Below are 5379 nucleotides of genomic sequence, written 5' to 3' on the forward strand. Positions count from 1 at the left end.
AATTAAAATTGATCAGATAAATGATGCTAGCTACCATCAATTGACAAAGTTTATTAATGAAATCCAAAAGCAAGAGTAACATTCAAAGCACGCTTAGTGGTTATACACCACTCCAAACTTGAAATTAAACGTACGAAATTATTATTAGGTAACAAGAACCGTAAAAGTTCTTGTGACCTGCAACACCGACTCCAAACAGACATACGTAACCATGCATGCAAATAAAGATAGAAAATGCAGTTATAATTTAAGCGGTGGGAACCAGCTGAATCTTGATCTCAGCAACGGTCGCACCATCCGCTCCTGCCCTTGGCACCAAAGTCACCAAAACATACTCATCATCCTCAGCTTCAAGGTCCTCCAAAGTCCCTGTGATCGCAAGCGCGGTCCCACTCGTCATGAACATATCGTGTCCAGGCGCATGTGGCACCTGCGCAAAAGTACCCGCAAACTCGCTTGAAGCCGCAGTGGTCTCGATCCCATCACTGACGTCATTAACCAACACATCTAGCTTGAAAAACTGCTCACCATTATATCTGATCCCATTCAAAAACAACATTTCATGAGCTTTCTTCTTGTCATCCTCACTTCTCTTTGTAGCTGGCCTCTTCACTAGAACCTTCACTATCTGGTCTGACTTCACAGGAAACTCCGTCTCCTCTGCCTTCTTCACGACTCCGAGTGACTTAGCTGCAACCCGGGACGCCTTTACTAGAGGAACCGGGCGACTCTGGCGCCAGGGGATACTGGAAGGCTGGAAATCATATCCCATCTGTGTGATGTCTACACAATCTCTGTTGTAGACGCGTACAAGCTTTCTGTTCTCGTCGTAAAACACATAGGACGCATTCAGCCAATCATCCGTAACAGGATCTTTGTTTCTTAAAGGGGCCAAATCCTTCCAGATCTTCTACATGCGGTCGACATTCGCACGATGACAATAAAAGGCCGGGTCATACCCGGCCGAGTAAAAGTTCCCCATGTCCTCATTGTTGGTCATCCTGGGGTCACCCGTCCATATGTGCACCGCGGTGTGACAACCGCTCTCTACCTTCCCAGGCTTACTTGCCTTTTCTGCATCCGAATCCGGAATTGAATCAGTACCAAGAAGTCAGTAGGAGTAGTAATACAACCGATCATCTGAGAGTACATTGTAGACAGATTAATAGCAACCTGGTCTACACAATTAGCACCGCCTTGTCCACGGGTCTGGAGATCAACAATCGACGGAGGGAGGTGGCTGACGTTCCGAAGAGGGTCGAATAACGGGTTGTATTTGGGATCGTATATAATTTTATCGTTAATTAGCTTAGGGGCAGGGGCTTCGAACATTGCAGGAAGCATCATTCCAGTTGGATGATCCCAGTTCCAGTACGGTAAACCAAAAGTTTCATCATTGATTAACTTTCCCAATATCCTCTCGTAGAAATAGAGGTACCATCGGTGGAATGGAAAGAATAGTGAGGAGCCGTGGACCTGAAGTGGTAGATCACCACGACCATTCATTTCTTGAGTGTAGGCGCCGTTGCAGTAAGCGCAATGGATCCTAGCTTGGCTTTTCCAACTGTGTGGATCGTCATCCGGAAGCTCCTTCATGAGCCGAATCACTTCTTGATACTTGGCGATGTACTCCGGAGTGGCGCGATGCTCGGCTGGACGAACACGAATGGAGGTGAATTCAGGAAAGGTGTATGGCTCTGGGAAAGGGGGGTGTGCGGATTGTGGAAGGCAACAAGCTACCCCTCTCACGGCATTTTTGGGGTCGGTAACCCGGTCAGTGGCCGCCTTGCAGTGAGAAATATTGTCTGGGGCAGTGATGGGATACGCTAACACCGAGCCGATTTGTTGGCGGCGCCGTATAGGCCTCCTAGCCCCATGAGTAAGTTTCTCCGGTCTATAGTATTATGCTGCATGGGGAGTATGAGCTTTGTTGGGTCATCTGGTGAGGCGTTGCATGAGACTTTGAAGCGACTGGAGGAAGTTTTGGCAAAGAAGGGTGGTCGAGAGGATAGACAAATGGTGGTGATGGGAAGAGTATATAAGCAAAGAGAAGCCATTACTTATCGTTGGTGCTCTAAGTTGTCATTGGAAATCTACTTATATAGAGAAATTTCTGGTAAAAGTGGATCTGTGGCGTCTCTGTTGATGTTAAATTTTGTTTACACTAATTAAAATAACTCATGATTCTCATTCACAGTAAAGTGTCTACAAGCTGGTATTTATAAGCAACCAAACTTGTGAGCTAATCTACTAAACATATACGCTAAGCTAGACAAGCATATATGCATGTACATATAAGCTATCAACATACACGCTACATATCAATATATGCGTTAACTAACATATACGCTACATATCAACACTAATCGACATATGCATTATTGAAGTGGTTTTGAAACAAGGAAAAAAAAACAAGGAACAACTTCTCTACTTGTGACGTTTAACATTTTGTTTGAAATGTGTTTTCTTCAAACTATTCACATTTAGACAAACTAGTCTTACCCATCTGAATTCTAATTGTTATCACTTACCCGACTAGATTTTATGTCGGAACGTCGTAGATAAAAACAAGTACGTAAACAAAACGACTGGATTTTTTGACAAATGACATTTTATGATCGGATTAAAATCCAATCAAGTGACGATTAGAATCCGGACTAATCAACTGGTCTTTTATGAACAAACGAGAGAGATGACCGGTCAAATTAATAAAACGTGACATTATGAAAGTCAAATGACCATTTTTAGAATTTTTCTTTCTGAAGATAAATTAAGTTTCAAGCAATGTTTTAAAAGCCGGTATGTACAAGCCGATTAAACCGGTTATACTGAATTTCGGTAATGCAACCGTTATTTAGATTATGATATTTTAGGGGGTTTGCTAGAACATCGTACCACCGGTTTTTTTTTAAATATCGCTTTTAACCGGCAAACCAGTTTTAAAGCCAAGAGATTTTTGATATTTCTTTGCGGCTCATATTTTTTGAAATTGACATTTAACTTAGCGGATAAAATTAAAACGAATAAACAAAGTAAACGATGATTCGTTAATCAACCAATTTTGTATCATGCAAATCCAAGGTTGGTTTCTTAACATATTTTGTAATTGATTAATTTCATATACAAAGTATAAACTTTCTATTTGATTCGATCATTATTCATGTGCGATAATTGATTCATGTGATGTTTATTAATATACTTTAGGGTTAATTTTTGAATTGAAATTGTATTTATATAGAATTAAAGGGTAAGCTAACCGGTCGTACCATTTTAATACCAAATCAGGTACGAGTAAAATATCGGTTTTTAAAACATTGGTTTCAAACATTTTTCTTGTATCCATTTTTTAATGCTTCGTTTAACGTGACCCTTGAGATAAAAGAAGTTCAACTTTCTTTGATAGATATTTTTTAACGTCTTATTGTTTAACCCTTTCTGTTCCTAAGACTTGAATTCAAGACCCATCTCCCAAACCCAATACCTCATCTCTCAAACCTAGTTGTTTAAAAGGTATTGACAGTGAGCCACCAACCCCCTTGATTTTTTTCCCTTTTGCAACAACGACTTTCTTGTGTATTAGGACGTCGCACTTCCTAAAATGAAGAGACCCGTTGCCCCACTCCAGCCAGATTATGCTACTGGAGCCACGCTAGCTTAAGAGTTTGGCTTAGCGTTCCCCCGAAACCATACCACTGATTGCCAATTGATAGTCGTTGTGCCATCACAAAAGCATAACTCTCTGTCCTAACACACGATGGGACTAACACCCTAATGGGCTCGGGATTCGATCTGACAACCTCGCAAGGTCAAATCCTTTATGACTAATATCCACCTAAAATACCACAAGTAAGGATTAAATTTAGGTCCCTACTAAAGAACCCAAATATTCTATTGCTAGGTCATAAATGAGACACCAACCCCATTGATACTTTGATGGATCTTTAACATCTTATAAGAACAAGTTTAACAAAGTATTTTATTAGTAATTTGCATATGATTAAATATAATAGAAGACCATATATAGATTTATTTGGTGAGTTAAATCATTATAAAAAAATTAAACAAATTGAATTTTAATAATCTCAACTTAATGTCAATGACCAAATATAATATCAACTGAGAATATTTTTGCTAGTGGTTTGGACTTTTAAAAAACTTACTCTTATTGAACCTCTATTCAAAAAAAATTAGTGGCGTTCAGTTTTTTTCAAAATTTCATATTGACTTTTTAGATCGAAATATTGGTTTTTTAGAGCTTTCGATCGAAAAGAGGTTACAAGTCGATTGATGTAAAATTTACCTCAAAACGTACTTGAAACGACGACACAGTGCTTCAATTTGGGTTTTGAACTTCTTTTAACAAAAATTAAGTCATTTGGAGCACCGTTTCTAGATATCTTTTGTATCAGTCACTCATATCTTCTTCCAATCAAAGCCTCAAAACATTAATTGAAATTTTGAAAAAACTTAACGATGTTAAGTTTATTTAAACGAAAGTCCAATGAAAGTAAATTTCTTAAAAGTTTGGACCACTAGTGAGAATATTCTCAATTAGGATTATTATCGGCCAGCAATATCAAGTCGGAATTATTAAAATCCAGCTTGCCAAAAATTAATGAACTCTTATTGATTCATGAAAGTTGGTTGTAAAAAATCGAACATAAACACTAATCTATAAGATTATAATTAAAACTAGATTTTTTTTCCCGACGCGTGTTTTTGCTTTTAAACATTAAAAATTGACATCAAGTCAGACAGAATTGACGAAGCTCGCGTTGCGGCGAGAAACCAACTCTAATTCAGTAAAAAAAGCCGTTCACACCAAAATACAACAGATTAACATATTCTAATAAAGAAAACTCGGCAGACAAAGAAAACGTATGTTGTGCCCAAGAATTTACACGAATTACTCAGAAATTGACGGACAACAATTACTCATGTCGGAAAAAAAGTTGCATTGCAACTACGAGCTTATGTGAATTTCGTGACAAACCAATGCGTGCTCGGTCGTTATCCATGGTGTTGGCACTAAACAACATGAAAATGTTTTAAATAAAAACTAAGAAAAAATAAAATATAGTTAGGCCAATAGGGTGGTGCCACATGGACCAATTAGGTCCATGCGACACCAAAAAATAGCTTTTAATATATATATATAGGGAGAGGATATAGAGAAAATTCACATTTAGAGAGAAAACTAAAAAACTCCTAAAGAATTATTTTTAATTAAAAATAAAAAAATATTTTCAAAATTTTGTTTTAGCCATTATTCTTATATTTTCTTATATTTCACTCGAAAAATATAAAAAAATAAAAAAAAAACCCGCTGTAATGCACATACGTATTACTGTGCGATACCGTTGTATTACACATGTGTAT

The 5379-nt window shown here is 37.9% G+C and overlaps 1 pseudogene; it reads right to left on the minus strand.

Moving 5' to 3' along the window:
* Positions 1–247: 247 nt before the first annotated feature.
* On the minus strand, positions 248–2057 carry LOC143542644 (polyphenol oxidase I, chloroplastic-like; annotated as a pseudogene).
* Positions 2058–5379: the final 3322 nt, after the last annotated feature.

Source organism: Bidens hawaiensis, unplaced genomic scaffold, assembly GCF_021521415.1.
Source record: "Bidens hawaiensis isolate Kalapana, Puna unplaced genomic scaffold, B.hawaiensis_p1.1 tig00012953_1, whole genome shotgun sequence".
NCBI lineage: Eukaryota > Viridiplantae > Streptophyta > Magnoliopsida > Asterales > Asteraceae > Bidens > Bidens hawaiensis.